Source organism: Podarcis pityusensis, assembly GCF_964106645.2.
Source record: "Podarcis pityusensis genome assembly, chromosome: 4".
Lineage (NCBI taxonomy): Eukaryota > Metazoa > Chordata > Lepidosauria > Squamata > Lacertidae > Podarcis > Podarcis pityusensis.
In genome coordinates this window covers 89,302,220-89,324,768 of record NC_138027.1, presented here as the reverse complement: position 1 = coordinate 89,324,768, position 22,549 = coordinate 89,302,220, and the positions used below count along the sequence as shown (strand labels likewise).

Below are 22,549 nucleotides of genomic sequence, written 5' to 3'. Positions count from 1 at the left end.
CTACTTGGTAATCCAGCACCGACCCAGATCACACTGGGCTGCCCAAGGTGACCCACAACAGTCCAGGAGTAACTCAACCTGACTTGACCATGGCCCTGAATTAGCTCAAATCAGCTCAGGTCTTGGACCTTGACCAAATCTGGGGCACAACCATATTAAATAAAGGTGTAGATTGTTGTTTTTCTCTGTACAAAGTCACCACCAGACAGTTGTATCCAACAAACTCATCCCATGACTTCTCTTTGGCCAACAGAACTCACCCTCCTTGTACTTCCCTGGGGAGCCCCTGCCCCAATCTGCTTCAGAGGGTTGGGAGAACACATGGGGTAGGAAAAAGAGTTCCATTTCCCAAGCAGATATCCTTGTATGAATGGGCTGCAGCCCCTCAAAAAGAGGCTATTTTCCAGGGACTTTTCCTTAGGACACTTTTCCACTTTTCCTTAGGACACCCCTGTTTTCATCAGAGCTCAGAGTTATGTAATTGCAGCCAAACTTTATAAGAAGTTCTCCAAATAGTTTCACCCATTCAAACATTTTCCCCATTTTAGCCAAATTTTGTAGCACATAGCTCCAGACTGGGCTGATGGTAAAGAGCCATTTGTCCGCTCTGCAGTTATCGTTTTGCTTGAAAGAATTGTTCTGCCTTTAAAGAACACCAGGTCTTTCTCCTGCATATCCAAGCCGTTATTCACTGCAATCGGCGTTCACAGAAAGAGTACTTTCTTTACATCTAACAAAGAGAGAAACTTGTGTCAATTCTTGCACACCAGTGTACGTCGGCATCTGGCATTGATATTAATTTCCTCCTCTGATCTATCATTTTAGGCAGCCACAAAGTTGTCCCCGCAGATCAAAGAGGCAGCAGAGATCCAACTGACAAAAAGTTGAAATGGGACTTCAGAGCAGCAGCAGAGAATCATTCCCTTTAATCATAGAGTGAGCCCAAGCCCAGACTGTGAGGAAGAAGAAACCTGGAGATCAGGAGATTCTCTGCCAGTTTTCAAAGTTATGATAGAACATCAAGGCAGAGGACACATGTACTGGTGTGCAAGCAGAGAAAGGGGCCAAGGGCCAAGTAAAGGGGGAAGTATCAAAAACCAGAGGAAGGGACATGTACATCTTATCTAGGGTTGAACAGAAAGTTAGAGTATTGGACTTTTTGCTCAGCTTTTTCAGGGCAGGGGAGGTGTACCTAAAACTGGAAGGGGGAGAGACAGTATTAGAGAGGATTTAAAAGTATCAGGGATGCTACTTATAGCCTGTGCTGGCTTCGCACATCTCAGCAGTTGCCAATGATTGCATCTTCCTTACCCTAAATTCTGCAGGAATTATGCCATGTCATGATGTAGCATTGTTCTGAAAGAAATTGAGGGACAGAAATGGCTACTCCATTTCCTCTCCTTAGAAGCCCTCTTGGAGCAGTGGTTTGCCTAACATTGTACCAAGAGAAATGCCATCCAACACAACACTACCATCAAAGATAAGTGCCCCCTGAAATGTTACAACCCCACTCCCGGCCATTTGTGAATTATACAATCATATTTATATGCAGCTATATACATGACACTCCGGGTCTGATCCGTAACATTTCCAGTTAAGTAGAATTTAACTTAGGGATAGGGAGCAAGTTGTTATTCCAGATGTTATTAGAAAAGAATTCTCACCTTGACTATTGGCATCCTGGCTGGGATGATGTGTGTTGAGTCCACCAACATCTGGCAGGCCACAGGTTTGTCATATCTGTTACGACTAATTTTGCTAGGGAATAATTCTGCCTGAAATCCTAAACACAAAGGCTGGGATCAAAATATGCTTGTGAGTGGATCTGCTTTCAAATGTTTGGTCGGGTTCACTTGAGCATTCACAAGGTACTCTCATGATTACTCCATCGCTTCTCTGAAGAATTCACTGGCTTTTCAGTGGCCAGCTTTTTAGCAGCGTTGGCTGAATACATTTGCTCCCTGAGAAGAACAGCAAATGGATCTCTGCATCCTTGTCAAGATGCAAAATATCAAGGGGCAAGCCAAGTTATTTTTGGCGCGTTGAGTGAGAAAATCACAGGAAATGAACCAGGTGGTGACTTGGAAGCCCTGGTTAGCATTGAAAAAGGTCCCACCCATATATTTCATCTGGGGCAACATCAATGGTCTCCAGAGGTCCAGTTTGGTTTATTACAATACCTCATATGGAAATATATAAACAGAAAATTATTGAGCTGTCTTTGTGGAAGGATGGAATTAAAAATGGAGAGGAGAGGGGCACGTCAAAGGATCTGGGAAAATGTGTTCACTTACTAAGAAGCAATATCTTTCTGATATTGGATTTCTTAGCCTTTGACTAAAAAACTTCAAGTCCATCACTTTTTTGCTATTTATTTTCTGAAGGCAAAGCATACCCATTGAACAATACTTCCTTAACAGTTTCCCCAACCTGAAAATAGAAGCTGTGCTACCAAGAAGAAGCTAAGGCTTTTGGGATGTGGGGGATGCAGGTTGCTGTAGGGTAGAGAAGGAGTCAGGAAATTTCCAGTAATTTATACTAATTTATTTCTTTTAAAATTTATTATTACATTTATATCCCAGCTTTGCTCCATGGAGCTCAAGGCAGTGCATATAGTTCTCCCTCTCTGCATTTCATCCTCAAAAACCTATGAAGTAGGTTAGGTTGGGAGATACTGACTAGCTCAAGGCCACACAGTGAGCTTCATGTGTGTAGATTTGAACCCTGATCTCCCAACTCCTAACCCAACACTCTAACCCCGTCAATAGTGTCAGTATGCCTTTTCTGGACACCTTACCCCAGGAACACTGAGCTAACATGATACAGTACCTTATATCTGTAAGATTTGTATCCCAGTGCATGACTTGTGCCATATAGGACTGCTTAGTTGAACTGGGTTGGTAGGTAGGGATGAGCAAACACGTCAGTTTTGTTTTCTCTCTATTTCTCATTTCCCCCCAATCTTAAATTCATCCCTACACCAGTTTGCATTTTTTTAAAGGGTCCTTATGAAAATTTATTAGCATTTTAGTGCAAATTTATCATAATACACACATTTTTCTATGTGATTTTTCTTAATCTACACATATTCGCAAAGCATTTCCCCGCAATATATGCATATTAGTATGTTATTTTCACAAATATATGCATTTCTAGAAACACTTTACACTGGTATATTGCTTCTTCTTCTTCATTGGCAATCATTAGTAGCTGAGTAAGATTGTCTTCCATGAACACAGTCTTAACAGTGAGTTCGTAAGTGACTGTGGAGGCCAATTCTGGATCCACACATCTTTCCACATTGGGGACTAGTTTTTTGGGCAGGAGTTGGACATGGTGAGGGTTTGCCAAGTGTGCCTTCCTTTTAAAACGTTTCTCCCTTTTGTCCTGAGTTTGAGCATCTTCAAAGTCCATGACATCTTTGGTAAAGGCTGTTCTCCAATTGGAAAGCTCGTAGGCCAGTGTTTCCAAGTTGTTGGTGTTTAAACTACTTTTTTTCTTAGGATTTAATCTGAGAGTCTTTAAACCTCTTTTGTTGACCACCAGCATTATGCTTTCCATTTTTAAGTTGGGAATAGAGTAGTTGCTTTGGAAGACGATCATGAGGCATCCAAACAACATGTCCAATGAAGCTGATGTTGAAGAATCATTGCTTCAACACTGGTGATCTTTGCTTTTTCCAGTACACTGACATTGTTTGCCTATCTTCCTAAGTGATATGTAATTTTTTTTTCAGAAACACCATGGATGGAATCTTTCAAGGAGTTGGATATGGTGTTTATAAGTGGTCCATGTTTCACAAGCGTACAGTAAGGTTGGTAGTGCAATAGCTTTGTAAACAAGCATTTTGGTTTCCCTGCGAATGTCTTGGTCCTCAAACACTCTGCACTGCAATCGGGAGAAAGCTGAACCCGCAGAGCTCAGGCAATGCTGGATTTCTGCATCCTTGTCGACTCTTGTGGAAAGATAACTGCCAAAGCAGGAGAAGTGATCAACACTTTCCAACGTTACACCACTGAGTTGGATTTGTGGTGCTGCAAAGGGGTTGTTTTGCGCTTGTTAGTACATCACTTTGGCTTTTGGTTTTGTTTTTGTTTTTTGGATGTTGAGCAATAGGCCAAGCTTTCTGAAAGTTTCTACGAAGATATTTATGGTGGTTTGGAGATCATCCACTGAGTGTGCACACACTACGTTGTCAGCAGCATATTGAAGCTCTATCACGGAAGTTATGGTAACCTTACTCTTTCTTCCAGACTGCCCAAGTTAAAGAGCTTTCCATCTGTTCAATATATGATTTCTGCTCCGGTGGGGAGTTTCCCTTCAACATTGTGTAGGATCATGGCAATGAAAATAATAAATATACATAGCTTGACTTCACTGCAAAATTAAAATACGGTAAGTGCAGATTAGGGACGCGGGTGGCGCTGTGGGTAAAACCTCAGTGCCTAGGACTTGCCGATCGTATGGTCGGCGGTTCGAATCCCCGCGGCGGGGTGAGCTCCCGTCGTTCGGTCCCAGCTCCTGCCCACCTAGCAGTTCCAAAGCACCCTCAAGTGCAAGTAGATAAATAGGTACCGCTCCGGCGGGAAGGTAAACGGCGTTTCCGTGTGCTGCTCTGGTGCAGGCTCGCCAGAGCAGCTTCGTCACGCTGGCCACGTGACCCGGAAGTGTCCTCGGACGGCGCCGGCTCCGGGCCTCTAGAGTGAGATGAGCGCACAACTCTAGAGTCGGTCACGACTGGCCTTCGGGCAGGGGTACCTTTACCTTAAGTGCAGATTACAGCACCCTGCTGTGTTTCAGTTTGCACATTGTTTCAAAGAGTGCAAATTCAGCAAGTTCACCTTTAAATGTGAACTGAATGAAATTTATCCCTCAATCCTTTGGTGGACACCATTTGTGCAGACTTATTTGCTATTTGCAATGGCCAACCTGGGGCTTGCTTTTATTATTGTTTGAGACAAAACAGCAACAAGAGGATTGTGTGGGATGTTGACAAGACGTAGGATGTAGCAACTAGGCGGCATTGAGGTTGTTGGGCTCTGCTACCCTGTCCTAAACTTGCATGTTTCTGTAGAAGAAATAAATAGCTCCTTTCCTGGGGACAACTATTATATAAGTGGTTTTTGCACATTCAGAAAATGGAGAAAATTATGTTTGTACCTTGTCTTATTGATTGGACTGGTGGCTTGTCAAGAGTACAGAATTATGGAATCAGTATATCACTGTAGCTCCCCTAATGCCTGAGACATAATGGAAACCTGGAGTTAGAGCCAAACATGTCATCTCCAGTTTGGGTGCTTCAGAAACACAGCTGGCCTTCATCCTTGTAGAATTTGGCTCTTTGGAACGAACAAGCTGCAACAAATAAAAATGGAAAAGAAACATGAGACAGAGATAGATAATAAGACAATGAAAAATGACACAAATTAGTGTATGTTACAACATGATCTGCATCCCCCTCCCCACAAAAAAGATAGAAAGAACAACCTCAGGTTTGGAAAATAAAGATTCTATGAAGAGAACAAGGAATAGACAGACAGACATATAGTAATCACAATTACTGGGAGATCCAAATCTGAAACGAGGGCAAAGAATCATGGCCAATTATCTTACTCTTTTAAGAATTTTAGAATAAAATGAAAAGCTCCATTTTTTTTGAAATTGTGAGAAAGATGCACACGGAGAACAAAGCAGAAAACAAGACAAGTCTGGCTGAAATTACTTGATTTAAGAATGGAATATTTTTCTCTCTCTTTTTGCAAGTTTCCTCAATAGTTGTTGTTGTTGTTGTGGTTTTTTTTTAAGGCACTGGAATCCAAATCAAGTTGGCAAGAATGTATTGGCCGAGGCTTTGAAAGAAGTATTTTTATCCTTTGCTTTCTTGAGAAAACTCAACTGAGAGTTAGGAAATATGATTTTGATTATTTTAAATAAGCAGTGTACAAAAGACAGAAGCAACAGCAGGCAGCTTAAACAAAATATTTCAAAATACAGTCATGTATAAAAATGTTACATTCCTACAAAGTAATCATTACCTGGACATGGGGTCTATGTCTGATTTATACAATTACCTACCCTGCTCCAAAAAAGAAAAAGAAAAAGAAAAAGAAAAAGAAAAAGAAAAAGAAAAAGAAAAAGAAAAAGAAAAAGAAAGAAAAAGTATTTTTTTCGCCATAATAAAGCTTTAAAGGTAAAGGGACCCCTGACCGTTAGGTCTGGGCGTGGACGACTCTGGGGTTGCGGTGCTCATCTCGCTTTACTGGCCGAGGGAGCCGGCGTACAGCTTCCAGGTCATGTGGGCAGCCTGACTAAGCCGCTTCTGGCGAACCAGAGCAGCGCACGGAAACGGCGTTTACCTTCCCGCCCGAAGCTTTAGGCATCATCAAAATAACCACTGCATGAGCAAATCAAGCCACTTTCACATTCATAGCCTTGGTTCATGGCTTGGTACATGGCTCTATTGGCATCTGCTTTAGCAGCAGATAATTTCACACTCACTTTTGCCCAAGAGAGTTGATTTTTCAAGGATGACAGAGATAGCTGCAAAGAAATGCCAAGTCTGCATGGAACGATTAGAAAACAGCTGTACTCATGTTCTGAAAACCCAAGCTGTTCAGGATGCAAATCCATTAACTTCTTTCCATCTTCAGAATTTGTCTCCTGAATTCGTATGTTATGCACCAGGGAGAAAATATTGTCCATTTGACGTCTTTTAGCATTTAGGATCTCACTTTCATAAAAAAAGTGGACAGCGCTGATATTTAAGTCTGTTATTTAATAAAAAGCCCTGTTAATTCAATGTTAAGTAAAGTATAGTCCAAACAGTGAAATAGTAGGTGTCATCCTAGTCTTCTGTAATAGGAAGCAGATTAAAGTGTGTGGCAATTACATCACTAAACCACTGTAATAAACAGGACAATGACTCAATCAAGATTGCCATTTTGCATGTTATGAGACGCATATGAACATCACAACTATTTCTGATTTGCCATAAGGGAACATTACATGATGTTTCTGTAAATCACGGTGCGAAACTGATCCCCCCAATCCATACCACTGGAGAGGATTAGGATACATTGGAGGTGACAATCTGCCAGTCTCTACTGGCCTTTTTTAATGGGGTGGTCTTAGCCACTATGGTGGCCCCTACCACACTCAGAATTGCAGGAAGCTACTTGCAGAGAAGCCCATAAATGGAAAATTTCAGACTGATTTCAGATGATGATGATAATAATGATAATAATAATGATAATAATAATAATAATGATAATAATAATTGTCAGGGGTTCAGGAGCAGAGGCACAGGAAAGGGAGGAAATAGAGAGCGAGGGGGAGGAGTCCGAAGGAAATGTTAGCGATGACAGCGGTCCGAGGTCTCTGAGTCTTTCCAGCGAATCGGAAGATTCACAGAAAGGGGCTCCCATGGTCAGAGCAAGGGGGGTGCCTAGGGGGACACCCCAGGAAGAAGGGGCCAGAGGGGACTCAGAGAGCAGCAGTTGGAAATCAGGACCAGCGTCCACACCAGAGTGCAGTAGGGGGGAGGAGTCCCAGGCATCGGGATCAGGCGGCGCACTGCCAGTGGGAGGACATGAGTCAGGATTGGCCACGCCTCCATCGGGGAGCGAGGAAACGGTCGAGAGGAAGGTTGAAGGCTGGGCGCACGCGCCAAGTTCAAATGTACAGGAGGGCGGTGCAGTTGGCAGCCCGGATAGGGAGCCAGGTCCCAAAGCCCGCCGAAAAGAGGGGGAGGAGTCAGGGGGGTCAACGTCAGCGTCAGAAGAATCCAGGAAGGAAGGGACCCCGGGGGGTAGCAGGACCCAGAGGAGAAAGGAGAGATGGAAGAGGTGGAGTAAGGCTAGAATCTTAAACTGGTGTACAGGGGGCGGAGACTCAGATGGAGCTTCGCCGATCTAACCCCTAGACGTAGAGCTGGGGCGCTGCGGCTTGAAAATGGAAACTGTACTTCAATAAAGACTTTTGTACATTACTGCCGGCTAGCGTTGGTCCTCTGTGAGCTGGGACCTGGAGCCAGCTCTGACAGTAAGCTCCATCTCAAAAAGTTTTGCACCAAAAACCTCGTAACGTGAGTGGACGCAGCGAGGGAAGAAGATTGGTGCTTCGCGAGCTCACAAAAGTCAGGCAAGATGACTACAGAACAGCAACTAGCAGCCCTGCAAGATGCAGTGACACAACTCAACGCGGAGGTACTCGCATCCAGGAAAAGGGAAGAGGAAGCGGCTGCCGCCTGCAGGGATCTCCAAGCCAGGTTGGAAGTGCTTGCTAAGCAGGGGCAACCGGGACCCAAATCAGAGGGGATTGGGCTGGGGAAAAGAGGAGGCAGCCTGGTATCTCATTTCGATGGGAATTTGCAGCAGTACCCTAACTTCCGAGCAGACGTGCTGTTTGCGCTGGAACTGCTGGATAAAGACTTTAGAGATGAGCAAGAGAAGGTGGGGTTTATCTTGTCCCATTTGCATGGGGAAGCTAAAGCGTGGCTGCGCAATCTGTGGAGAGATAAGGATCCGGCGCTCCAAAATGCGGATGCATTCATTAAAGCGATGGATTCGTGTTTTTTATCAAATATAGACATTGATATCGCCAGAAAAGACATACATGGGCTCAAACAAGGCAGAGCCAGTGTAAGGCAGTACCATTCCCGCTTTTTTGCATTAGTCCATGCGCTGGGATGGGAGAAGGATTCTGCCCCAGCCAGGAGACCTTTTTTGGGAAGGCTTGAATGCAAATGTGAAAGATGAGATTGCAAGGGGGGAGAGACCAAAGAGCACTCAGGAGGTTGTCCGGCGGGCGCTGCAAATTGGGGTGCGTCTGGAAGAACGTCCATGGAACAGAGAAGAAGGACGTTGGGGACGTACGCCAGTGAGAGCACCTCCCCTCTTTCCCAAGGATGCAGCGCGTGCGCAATCCACACCTCCGCAGGGAGGGGGAGAGGAACCGATGGAGATTGGAGGCGCCAGGGCTCAGTCAGCAACCAGAGCCCTAACACCGGGAGCAGCCAAAGCGAAGCCTCCTAGAGGGAACAGGAAGTGCTACATCTGCGACAGTGCTCAGCACATGGCGAAAGAGTGTCCCCAGAGGCTCCACAAGCACACTGCAGCCTCAGCAACAGTAACAGACGCAACTCAGCAGAGAGAACCACAGCAGGGAAACGACAGAGTCTGGCTGGAGGAAGAGGCACTGGGGCCCAGCCAGACAAGTCAATGAAGCCGTCCCCAGAGATTTTGCAGCCCACAGACCCCCTCCCGCCCAAACCAGTGGTGCAGCTCACAGCATCGCTCCAACTACCCAATGGACTCACTATGGAAGTGCCGATTACCATTGACTCTGGTAGTAACGCAGACTTCATAGGACTGGATTTCATTCAAGAGCACAACATAGCACTCCTGCCAGCCACGCTGCCTCTGAAGGTTGTCACGGTGGATGGCAGGGAATTGCTGGGGGGGCAGGTGGTGCAGCAAACGCCTCCGATGGTGATGCAAATTGGGAATCACCGAGAAGTCATCAGCTTCAATGTCACCCAACTGTCGGACACGCCTATAGTATTAGGCATGAGTTGGCTGCACAGGCACAGCCCAGCATTGGCGTGGTACCAGCGACAACTGACCTTCGGCTCCTCATACTGTGCGGAACATTGCATTCTGCCTAGCCCGGAAGGGGAAGAGGATGACCCGCAGCTACAATTAGGCACGCTGCAAGCAGTGCCACTCAAGTACGCAGCGTTTTTGGAGGTTTTCTGCGAGAAGGAAGCGGACAAGCTGCCTCCCCACAGGTCCTATGACTGCAAGATTGACCTCCTGCCAGGGGCGACGCTGCCAACCGGGAAACTGTATTCCATGTCTGAAGACGAGCTGCAGGAACTCAGGGAGTTCATAGACCTCAACTTGAAGCGCGGTTTCATCCAGGAGTCGAAGGCAGTGGGGGGCAGTCCTGTATTCTTTGTGAAGAAGAAGGACACGCCCCAAAAAAGGCTTGTGGTGGACTATAGAATTTTGAACTCGAAAACCAAGCCCACAGCCTTTCCCATGCCCAAGATAGATGACCTGCTCGCAACGGTGAGGAAAGGACGCGTTTTCACAAAGTTGGATCTGCGAGGGGCGTACAACCTGATTCGCATACGGGAGGGCGACGAATGGAAGACTGCCATGTTCACGCCCCTGGGCACCTATGAATACAGAGTTATGCCCTTTGGATTACAAAATGGCTCCCACTGTTTTCAAGCCTTCATGCATCACGTATTGGCGGGTCTCCTCTACAAGAAATACGTCTGCTTCCTGGACGACATCCTGATATTTTCAGAATCAGAGGAGACCCACGAGGGAGACGTCAAGGAAGTTCTGCAGAGACTGCAGGAGCACAGGCTGTACGCCAAGCTGGAGAAGTGCCAGTTCGACATGAAGGAGGTAGATTTCCTGGGCTACAAGTTGTCGGACAAGGGGCTCGCCATGGACAGCGCCAAGGTTCGCTCAGTGTTGGACTGGAAGAGCCCGCGCAATCGGAAGGAGGTCCAGCGGTTTGTCGGTTTCGCCAACTTTTACCGCAAGTTCATCAAGGGGTTCGCGATGCAGACGGCGGCCATTACCGACACGCTCAGCTCCAAGAAGAAGAAGTTCATCTGGACGGAGCAAGCGGAGCAGTCCTTTCAGAAACTCAAGCGTCTCTTCTCGTCCGAAGAGCAGCTACTGCATGTGAATCCCAGCAGACCGATGAGGGTTGAAACGGACGCCTCAGACAGAGCCGTGGGAGCAGTACTGTTGCAGCAAGACCCGCATGGGGACTGGAGACCGTGTGCCTTCTACTCCAGGAAGCTCAGCAAGTCAGAGCAGAACTACACCATCTGGGACAGGGAGTTGCTGGCCATTCATGCAGCATTCAAGGCGTGGTGGCACTTCCTCATTGGAGCCAAACACACAGTGCAGGTCCGCACGGACCATAAAAACCTGGAGTACTGGCGCACGGCAAGGTTCCTGAACCAGAGGCACATACGATGGGCGGAGTTCTTTGCGGATTTCGACTTCAGGATAGAGTACATCCCAGGCGACAACAACATCATGGCGGATGCACTGTCCAGAAAGCCGCAATACCTCGAGGAGGCGGCACCAGCAGCGGCCAAGCACATTTTCGCACCGAAAGCGTGGGCGTGCGCTTCAGCAACCGTGGACCTGGATGCTGTACGTCGAGCACTGCAGGAGGACCCCTTCGCACAAGCCAAGATGGAGGAGGTGCAAAGGGGCACGGCGGAGGACGACGAGTTCCAGATACGCGACGGATTGCTCATCCGCAGAGGGGCCCTCTACGTACCGGGAGACGACCTCCGCGCGAAAGTACTGCAGCAGTTGCACGACGCACCCACCGCCGGGCACTTTGGCAAAGAGAAGACGGTAGAATTAGTAGCCAGAGATTTTTGGTGGCCCAAGATGCGGGGGGAAGTCGCGGATTACGTCTCGAGGTGCGACACCTGCCAAAGGGCCAAGTCAGTGCACAAACTGCCGGCGGGACTGCTCGAACCGCTGCAGACACCGCTCGAACCGTGGGAGAGGGTGGCCCTGGACTTTGTCACGGATCTACCCAGCTCGAGGGGCAAGACGGCAGTGCTAGTGGTGGTGGACATGTTCACCAAAATGGCCCACTTCATTCCGTGTGCGAAGGTGGCCACGGCGGAACAGACCGCCAAACTGTTCATAGACCACGTGTTCAGGGTTCACGGTCTGCCACGGTCTATCCTGTCCGACCGGGGGCGACAGTTCATCTCGAACTTCTGGCAGAAGCTGATGGGTTTCCTGAACGTCAAGATCAACCTAGCGTCGGCGAGACACCCGCAGACGAACGGACAAGCGGAGCGAGTCAACGCCATCATGCAGCAGTACCTGCGATGCTACGCAAATCAGCAGCCGGCAACATGGGTGGACTACCTGCCGCTCGCTGAGTTCGCCTACAACAACACGAAGCACGTGTCCACGGGGGTGACACCGTTCTTCGCCAACAACGGGAGGCATCCCAGAACCTTCCCGGGATTAGCGAGAGCGGGGGAGGGGGAGCCACAGGCAGCGGAAGCCTTAGCATCAGAGTTGCAGGAGGTTCACGAACAGCTTCGGAGGCAGTTAGAACTAGCAAAGCACGCATACAAACTGCAGGCTGACAAGCACAGAAGGGTTGGGGAAGACATACAGGTGGGAGACTGGGTTTGGTTAGCAGCCCAGGCAGTGCCGGCCAGATCGTTAGCGAAGAAGAAGCTAGGGCATAAGCAGCTAGGACCTTACCAAGTCGAGGCACAGGTCAATCCAGTGGCCTTCCGGTTGACACTGCCGGAGGGATCCAGAATGCACCCAGTTTTCCATAGATCAGTGCTCACGCCCTACAAAGCACCTCATAGATTTCAGGAGCCAGGCACGGCACCAGACCCGTTCAGGGAGACACCCACAAGGGGGGGGGTCGCCAAGGCGGGAACCCGTCAACGAAGTCACAGAGATTTTAGACTCGAGATGGGGGGAAGAGGGAGTAGAATATCTTCTTGCCAGAGAAGGTACCCCGGCCAGCGCCAACAGTTGGGTGCCAGACTATGCCTTGGACGAACCTCTTCTCAAGGACGAGTTTCATGCCCTTTTCCCACACAGGCCCATGCCAGCCGAGTATTTCGACGACTGGCTTTTCACACCCACATTTTCAGCCAGCACATTCCAGGGGTTCACCTCGGACGAGGAACCGGCACTAGAAACACGTTCCCCGGAGGGATCACCCTCGGGGTCTGCCTCAGACCGTTCCTATTGGTGGGACGATCGACCAGAGGAGCAGTGGCGCAGGAAGTGGCTGGGGGGTCCTTGGCAGGCAACGTCCCCGGAGGAGACCGGGGGAGAGACGGACATGGACGTGTTGGGGGAGGACCTTGGGTTCGAGCACGGCGGCAAAGAGATGGAAGCAGAGGAAATTGAGGTCGGCGAGAGCACGGAGGACGAGCCGGACTTATCCGGCTGGATGCACGCCACGGGGGACGAACTGTATCCGGCACTCACCCCCACAACGACGGAGCACCCAGTACCCACACCTGAAGGAGGGGAGGGGGGAAGGGGGGGCTTCGAGGGGGGGATGGATGTCAGGGGTTCAGGAGCAGAGGCACAGGAAAGGGAGGAAATAGAGAGCGAGGGGGAGGAGTCCGAAGGAAATGTTAGCGATGACAGCGGTCCGAGGTCTCTGAGTCTTTCCAGCGAATCGGAAGATTCACAGAAAGGGGCTCCCATGGTCAGAGCAAGGGGGGTGCCTAGGGGGACACCCCAGGAAGAAGGGGCCAGAGGGGACTCAGAGAGCAGCAGTTGGAAATCAGGACCAGCGTCCACACCAGAGTGCAGTAGGGGGGAGGAGTCCCAGGCATCGGGATCAGGCGGCGCACTGCCAGTGGGAGGACATGAGTCAGGATTGGCCACGCCTCCATCGGGGAGCGAGGAAACGGTCGAGAGGAAGGTTGAAGGCTGGGCGCGCGCGCCAAGTTCAAATGTACAGGAGGGCGGCGCAGTTGGCAGCCCGGATAGGGAGCCAGGTCCCAAAGCCCGCCGAAAAGAGGGGGAGGAGTCAGGGGGGTCAACGTCAGCGTCAGAAGAATCCAGGAAGGAAGGGACCCCGGGGGGTAGCAGGACCCAGAGGAGAAAGGAGAGACGGAAGAGGTGGAGTAAGGCTAGAATCTTAAACTGGTGTACAGGGGGCGGAGACTCAGATGGAGCTTCGCCGATCTAACCCCTAGACATAGAGCTGGGGCGCTGCGGCTTGAAAATGGAAACTGTACTTCAATAAAGACTTTTGTACATTACTGCCGGCTAGCGTTGCGTCCTCTGTGAGCTGGGACCTGGAGCCAGCTCTGACAATAATGATAATAATAATAATAATAATAATAATAATAATAATAATAATAATTTATTTATAGCCCACACATCTGGCTGGGTTTTCCCAGCCACCCAGGGCAGCTTCCAGCAAAGTATTAAAATACAATAATTCAAATATTCATCCCATGCAGCGCTCTTTCTGTTCTGCTACAGTTCAGTTTCCAGCAAAAACTAGATTATCCACTACCGATGTACAAAAGAAGCAGCAGATTTTGTGTTTAGCTTTTGTGGATTGGGGGGGGGGGAGCAACAGTGTCAGTGCACAAGAGGCTGTATTCATTTAAACAGTTGTCCAACAGTGATGTAGCACAGCAATGATTTAGATTGTGCTTTTTAGTGAGAGTCTTTTTGAACTATTTTTTGAATTTCCCTACAAGATTTTTTCCCTATATTGGCATACAAAAAAGTTAACAAAAATATGCATTGATATAAGTATTTAAACATCACACAGATGCCTGTTTCTCAAGTATTATATTTACTTCAATTGGAACCAGAAGGTCCCCTTTTCCAGAAACATATCTAGCCTTTCTATATTATTGAATCTCTGCTCTCTTCAATTTTGATATTTTCCCCATGTTCCATGTTTTTTCTCAAAATACTTTTTTGTATTCTTGTCTAGAGCTGATGCTGAAAGCTCCCCCCCCCGCAAGTCTTTTCTTTTCCAGTTCTTTCCCCGCTTTCAAACATTCTTATTCATTTATAGACTCTCTCTCTTTTAAAAAAGAAGAAGTTTAAATTGTATTTTTTATGCCCCCAGAGTTGTGCAATGACCCTTTGGAAATACTCCATAGAATTCCATTCACTAACAAAATATGTTCAGTGTGCCTCAGAAATCATTATGAGGTGCATTCTACTGCTTCAATAGTACCTGATACTGGGAGAGAGAAAAATTAAATGGTGGCTATCTCAAGACCTATATCTGCATTCACAATATACGGGGTTTTTTGTGTGCAGACAATATGTGCTCTGAAAGCCTTACAATCTGATATTTTCTACTTCTCTCCATAAAATATTTGACACCAGACAGTCATACAAAAGAACATTCACAAGAGCACCTTCTCTCCCTATAATCCATATTGCTAGGACTCAACTTTCTGCCTCAAATAACTTTTTGGAAATGTATTTTTAAAATCTGCTTGGTGCCCAAGGAGAAATATCACAGATAAGCAATGTGGTGCCCTCCAGATATTGCTGGACATCCAGTCCCATCAGCCTCAACCAGTACAACCAATGACAGGGATGATGGGAGTTGTAGTTCTGCAACCTCTTGAGGGCATATTTCTTCCGACTCCTGCGTTACATATTTAAAAAATTAGAAACTGCAGTCCTGCACCCAGTATCCTGGAAGTACATGGGAGTAGACATGTAGAATGCTACAACCTGATTGGCCTGCAGGAGGAGCCCAATCAGACCCCAGGAGGAAGTTAATCAGCCTATTAGGTCGGTAGGATACTAGGATGCAACAACTGATTGGCCTGCAGTAGCAGCCCAATCAGGCTCCAGGAGGGAAACATAATCAACCAATCAGTCGGTTCTCATTGTGTAAATAATGTATATAAAGCCTGAGGTTCGAGGGGGGGGGGATTCAATCACTGTTCCTATGAGCTGAAATAAAGAGCATGAAATTACTACTTGGCTCTGAGGATATTTCAAGAAGATTTCTTCCCTATGTTTTACAGCTGCCATGCTGAGTAGCTTCATGGAACTGGTGACTCTGCTGACAATGTCCCAACTTTGTGGCATGTCTATCTACCCCTGCACTTTGAAAACACATGCCCCTACTTACATATGCTGCATGCTGGCACTCACCTGCCGAGTTGATGTTGCTTGTTGAGAAAGAGAGCAGGAGCATCAAGGTGGCGAAGAGGTCAGTGTGGTGCAAACACGCTAGCAGAAACACCAGCTTGGCTCTGCTGGTGTGTTTGCACTATGCTGATCTCCCTGAGATCTTGCTCCTCTCCTTCCTGGTAAGCAACATACCCTCCAACTTTTCTCCAATGACGCGGGTGGCGCTGTGGGTTAAACCACAGAGCCTAGGACTTGCCGATCAAAAGGTTGGCCATTCGAATCCCTGTGACGGAATGAGCTCCTGTTGCTCAGTCCCAGCTCCTGCCAACCTAGCATTTCGAAAGCACGTCAAAGTGCAAGTAGATAAATAGGTACCGCTCCGGCGGGAAAGTAAATGGCTTTTCCGTGCGCTGCTCTGGTTCACCAGAAGCAGCTTATTTATGCTGGCCACATGACCTGGAAGCTGTACACTGGCTCCCTCGGCCAGTAAAGTGAGATGAGCGCCACAACCCCAGAGTTGTTTTCGACTGGTCCTAACAGTCAGGGGTACCTTTAACTTTAAATTGGGGATAGTAAGATCTTTGACAATAGCAATACAGTGGGCGCTCGGGTTGCGAACGTGATCCGTACAGGAGCTCCTGTTGCTCAGTCCCAGCTCCTGCCAACCTAGCATTTCGAAAGCATGTCAAAGTGCAAGTAGATAAATAGGTACTGCTCTGGTGGGAAGGTAAACGGCATTTCCGTGCGCTGCTCTGGTTCGCCAGAAGCGACTTAGTCATGCTGGGCACATGACCTGGAAGCTGTACACCGGCTCCCTCGGCCAATAAAGCGAGATAAGCGCCGCAACCCCAGAGTCGGCCACAACTGGACCTAATGGTCAGGGGTCCCTTTACCTTATTCCATAATAATAGCAATAATATATCTATATCTATATCTATATCTATATCTATATCTATATCTATATCTATATCTATATCTATATCTACCCTGCCTGTCTGACTGGGTTGCCCTAGCCACTCTGGGCGGCTTCCATCATATATGAAAACATAATAAAACATTAAACATTACTAAACTTCCCTATACAGGGCTGCCTTCAGATGTCGTCTAAAGGTTGAATAGTTACTTATCTCCTTGGCTCAGGGATTGCATAACTCCATACCCTCCAACATTTATCCAATGAAAATACGGACATCCTAAGGAAAAGCAGGATATTCCGGACTCAAATCAGAAACTGAGATAGCTTCTGTAAATCCGGGACTGTCCCTGGAAATAGGGATACTTGGAGGGTCTGAAGCAGCAGTGACTCAAGAGTTTAGGAGGACGGATGAGCACCTGCCCCTCCCATGTGCCTATTTAAATCCATTGTTGCAAGGTATCATATTAAAATAACAAGAAAGAGGCTTTACCACACCTCAGACATTAGCCCCACTTAGTCTAATAGCATTATTCCCAGGTAAGTCTATGTAAGATTGCAGTCTAAAAATATTTATACCATATAAAGCACCTGGCTTTTCTGTCCAATGAGAATAGTTGTTAAGAATGTCTGTGGAGCTTTGTTGCTATGGTAACAAGCAATTATACTCTCATGTCAGTTCAAGGGTTTATATCTTCTCTTCCAGATTTTCAGACATTTGGAAATAGCCATTTCTCCCCCTCTCATATTTCTTATATTTAGCAAAATGTGCCACATAGCTCCAGCATCTTAAAAGTTTTACTTACTGAGATACAAGTCCTTTTAGTATTTTCTTTGTGAATCCAATTAATGTGATAAGAGGCGTGGCATTGTGGCAGGAAATTCTGCCCCCAACTGATGTGTGGTCCTTTGTCGGTAGGATGTGAAAAAGAGCTTTTCCATGGTTTTTCAACATTCCCTCCCCATGATCAACTGTAGGCATGGAGGTCTTTTCAGAGTCTACGATGAAAGCATTCAGGTCAAGATGAAGCCTGCCATTCATGTACTGCAAACACACACACACACACACACACACACACACACACACAATGTATACAGTAGGTTATAAATCACTGAAACCCATGTCATGAAACCATTCATCTAAGATGTCATTTATAAAAGTCGATTCTAAGCTATACTTCCAGAGAAGTTCAAAATTGAACCAACTCACTTTGCCCCACCTCCGTTAGCCATTAATGCTACAATAACAACTTGTCACTTGGAGGAAATTCCTGTTTAACATAGGTGACTAGTTGATTGTCTACTTGCAAGACTTCTGGATAATGAACATGGCACTTTTAGGTTATACAGAGAGCTGAAATCACTGAAGGCACAATATAAATACGATGTAGTAGAAGTAATACTAGTAGCAACAGCACACATCCAGCTTAATACATATCTGTTTACTCTGCTCATTGATATACAGTGGTACCTCGTTATAAGAACAGTCCGGCTTAAGAATGATTTGGTTTACAAACTCCGCAAAACTGGAAATAGTGTCTTGGTTTGAGAACTTTACCTTGGTCTAAGAATGGAATCTGAACGGTGGAAGGGCACTGGCAGCGGGAGACCTCATTAGGGAAAGCACGTCTTGGTTTAAGAATGATTTTGGTTTAAGAACGGACTTCTGGAACGGATTAAGTTCATAAACCGAGGTACCACTGTAATTAATACAGGTGTCCTTGGACATTTTGATAATTTTACTAGTAATTGTTGATTTTATTGGGCAGTGTTGTGCTTTATTATACGGTGATCTAAACTGGCATTTATTTTTGTAAAAGTAAAGTGGTATAGAATAATAATAATAATAATAATAATAATGGCAACATTCATTAACAGTATAAACTCATTATCCTGTCTCAGTGCTGCCCTTGTAGACCTGAGCAAGGAGGAGGACAGGGACAAAACGAAAATGAATGGCCTCTGTCTTTTAATAACTCGGGCTCCACCTATTGGTGTCCCTGGCTTCTGGCTCTTCTGGAATGACTCAGGCAGTGACAACAGGGACTTTGAAAAAGAATGGGAACCTTTTACAATACATTTGCAGAAACACCCCCCAAAATGGAGTCATTGGCAGAACTTAAATAAACATTTAAAACCCTTCCACGGTGGCAGCCAAGAAGCAGATAAAAAAGAAGAGCTCTTACCAAGTCTTTTACTCAATATTTACAGAGAGAGAACACAGAAATGCCGTCTCTCCTAGATATAGTGGTACCTCGGGTTACAGACGCTTCAGGTTATGGACGCTTCAGGTTACAGACTTCGCTAACCCAGAAATAGTACCTCGGGTTAAGAACTTTGCTTCAGGATGAGAACAGAAATTGTGCAGCGGCGGCGTGGCGGCAGCGGGAGGCCCCATTAGCTAAAGTGGTACCTTAGGTTAAGAACAGTTTCAGGTTAAGAAAGGACCTCCAGAACGAATTAAGTTCTTAACCCGAGGTACCACTGTAATGGTGTTGCTCTGAGTAAAGTCCCACCCCCTCCGTCTCTCCTATTCTACATCATCCCTGCACCAGCTGATCTGTGTTCTCTGCCTCTGAGCTTCCTGTTCTACTACTCTCAATGTCCTAGGAGAAGGGGGGTCAGGAATGCTTTTTAATGATAATGTGTCAGCCAGCTCTGCTGTTCCCCCCTCCCCTTCCATTATTTCCCAGCTTTCCCCTCTTCTTTCTTAGAGTCAGGATCTTCAGCAAACCACTGTTTTATTTATTTATTTATTTATTTTAAATATTTTATTAAGGATTTTCTTGTTTTACAGAAGTGTAGTGCCTCGTATTTTTTTTTCCCTTCCATGTAACATTTTTACAAATCCGTTTCATTTGTTGAGGCATTAGGGGGAGAAGGAAAAAGAAAAAAAAGAAAAAAGAAAGGGGGGTGGAGAGAGGAAAGATGGATAGGGGTGGGGTCGGGTGGCTGTGTTTCTATTATGTTTAATGTATGTAGAGTTTGGTGTCAGCGTTGCTTGTGTTGTTCACTTGTGTTCCTTTGGTGGTGAGAGAGGTTGGGGTTGGCTTAGGGTGTGATTGTTTGCTTGTGATTGGCTGTGGTGATCTTTGTTTTCGTGTGTGAGTGAGGTGGGTGGGTGTTTTGGATCAGGTTAGCCATATTGATTTGTATGCTGTTGGTGGATTATTGTCATTGTCCTGTTGGGCTGTGTATGTGATAAAGGGGAGCCATACCGGGGTGAAGGTGTCTTCTTCTGTTTGTCCCCGTGTCAGTTTCAGTTTATTAGTTAATTTTTCTAGTAGGGCTGTTTCCCATACTATTTGGTACCATTGGTCCATGCTTATTCCTGACAGGTCTTTCCAGTGTCTGGTTATGGTGTTTCTGGCTGCTGAGAGCAGGTGGGTTATGAGTTCTTTGTGGTGTAAATGGGCATTGTTGTCATGGAAGATGTTTAGTAGGGCCAATTCTGGGGTGATGTCTATTACTTGCTTAGTTATTTTACATATTTCTTGTATGGCTGTTGTCCAGAATAGTTGGATTTGGGGACACTCCCACCACATGTGGAGGTATGTGCCTGTGGAGGTGCACCCTCTCCAGCATTTTGGTGAGGTTCCTGGGTGTATTAGCGCTAGTTTCCTTGGTGTTAGGTACCACCTGTAGGTGAGTTTCAGTGTGAGAACCACTGTTGCAATTCTATACTGCCCTCCAGTTCTTGGGAAAGTTCAGGAGAAGGAGGGGAGCTGTCTCCACCATTCCTCCTCCGATGTCCAGTTCCTCACACCAATAGATGTAGGTGCACATGGATGTAGATGGAAATAAAAGCAAATAAAGTAGATACTTGATGACATTTTATATTTTTCATAAAATTGTGACTAAACATAGCTTGAGGCTTCTCTGAGGCATCCGTGCCCTGAAAATACACCCCATGTTTAAATTAAAGTTAAATGACTTGTTGAGCGGGGAAGTAGATTAAATATGCAAAAGTTTAGGGATCACATAAATTGAGATTCCATTTCCCACTTTGTTGTCTTAGGGATCTGCTGGGCAGCAATTCTTTGCAGCCCTCCATTCTCCTTTATTCATTAGGAGCAAAGAAATTGAATCAAGAAATTGCCTCTGAAGCCAAGTTTTTAATTATTGATGGTCAATTTGAGGATGAAAATCTTCGGGGAGGGGGTTGTTGTTGTTGGCATAGCCTGCAAAATAATCTGAGAAATTTCAAGCTATATATTCTAAACAAAATGGCCAGATCTGAAAAATCTTAGTTGGCTACTGTAGTTATTTTAGCACAATTTTGTTCTTGGTTTACATAGGCAAAGAGCCTACCTGGGACTATTAGCAAATTTGAGTCTCTCACCTAAAAATGCAGGCTTTGTGAGCCTCTGGTGATTTTCATCCAGGATGGGAAATCTATTTCCTGTCTATGCCACTTTCCTTTGAATTCAAATCCCTTTCTGCATTAATGAGCACATTTTCTTTTTTTAAAAAAACAACAACAACTTTCAAATTACATCCCTAAATACATATTTATATCATTTATTTATTGTATTTATGCATCGTTCTTTCCCGAACATAGCTGAAATGGAGAACAAACAAGAAAATTAGATCAGTGATTAAAATGATTAAAACAAATGCAAACCTAAAATATTTATAATAGTCATTAAAAACGCAGTCCACATTCTTCCGTTTCAGAGTAAACATTGACATATCAGTCTGAAAAGACCTGAGTAAACAGAAATGTCTTTAGCTGATATATAAATCCCAACAATGAAGAGGACAGTTGCTACTCTGAGGGGAGTAAAAGCCCAATCAGAAGTTGTCCACCCAAACCAGTTCTCATGGGAACTACAAGCAGAGCTCTCCTCCTCTTCTAGTGGGTTGGTATTGGAAGAAGCACTCCTGCAAGATGCATGGGCCCTGGGGACATAGGTTTCCAGGTCGGAGTTGATCACGGTGAGGGTTTGCCAAGCATGCCTTCCTCTTAACACGCTTCTTCCTTTCGTCCTGAGTTTGAGCGTCTTCAAAGCCCATGACACCTTTGGTAAAGGCTGTTCTCCAACTGGAGCACTCACAGGTCAGTGTTTCCCAGTTGTCAGTGTTTATACTACATTTTTTAAGATTTGCATCACATTAAGGAGTGGTGATGGTCTATGGGGTCACGAAGAGTAAACGACTAAACGACTAAACAACAACAACAACAACAACAACAACAACAAGGAGTGGTGATATCCAAAGCCCTGAACAACTCAGGCCGAAGGTACCTTAATTATTATTATTATTATTTTATTACTTATTGAATTTATATACCACCCTATACCTGGAGGTCTCAGGGCGGTTCATAATAAAGATCAACATAAAAACTGTTGGGATTTTGCCTACCTGCAACTTCCCACAGAGGCAATTAAGAGTTGGCCAAAGGCCAAGAAGACTGAGCAGAGGGAGTCTCGAGATATGGGACCTTGGATGCAAATCTGCTATTGGTTGAGGTCTCCACATAGGCATGATGACTCATGACCTTCCTGGCTGGATAGTTGGTTGGTTAGTGTTGTGTTCTGAGAGTCATTTGGAGTTTGTTCCATAAGAAAGAGTTAAGATCCGTATCTGTGTCCTGTATATAGTAACTTGTAGAGTCTGTTGTAAATAATAAACACCTCTAAGTAACCAAGTTACTGGTAGCAGTGTCTTGTTCCTGCTTCAACCTTCCTTCCTGCAACTGATTGCTTCTGGAAGTCTGTGTATGCTCTGCTATATTCAACTGGGTCTGGCTAAGATCCTGCAAGTTGTGAAACACTAATAAAAACTGCTATCTATCTATCTATCTATCTATCTATCTATCTATCTATCTATACACACACACATACACACACACACACAAAATAAAAACAATCCAATAACACCCCCCCCCCAAAAGAGCCATGTTTTAAAAGGGCATAGGATGTCAATCAGATCAGCCAAAGGCCTGGTTAAAAAGGAACGT

General features: G+C 46.0%; 2 long non-coding RNA genes across 4 annotated transcripts in view; one reads left to right on the top strand and one right to left on the bottom strand.

The window, feature by feature from the left end:
- The window catches only part of LOC308475922, a 260,650-nt gene that overhangs the window by 110,141 nt on the left and 127,960 nt on the right, over positions 1-22,549 (top strand). The window lies entirely within an intron of this gene.
- On the bottom strand, positions 445-22,052 carry LOC308475914. 3 transcript variants are annotated; one of them, XR_013985525.1, is made up of 5 exons: positions 21,952-22,052; positions 17,394-17,586; positions 5,161-5,355; positions 1,665-1,783; positions 445-730 (listed from the first exon to the last, which is right to left on the bottom strand). It is a non-coding gene; the product is annotated as an uncharacterized lncRNA (long non-coding RNA). The 3 variants fall into 3 exon arrangements; XR_013985526.1 differs by lacking the exon at positions 21,952-22,052 and adding an exon at positions 20,930-21,048; XR_013985527.1 differs by lacking the exon at positions 21,952-22,052 and adding an exon at positions 20,930-21,047 and having other exon boundaries at positions 17,394-17,632.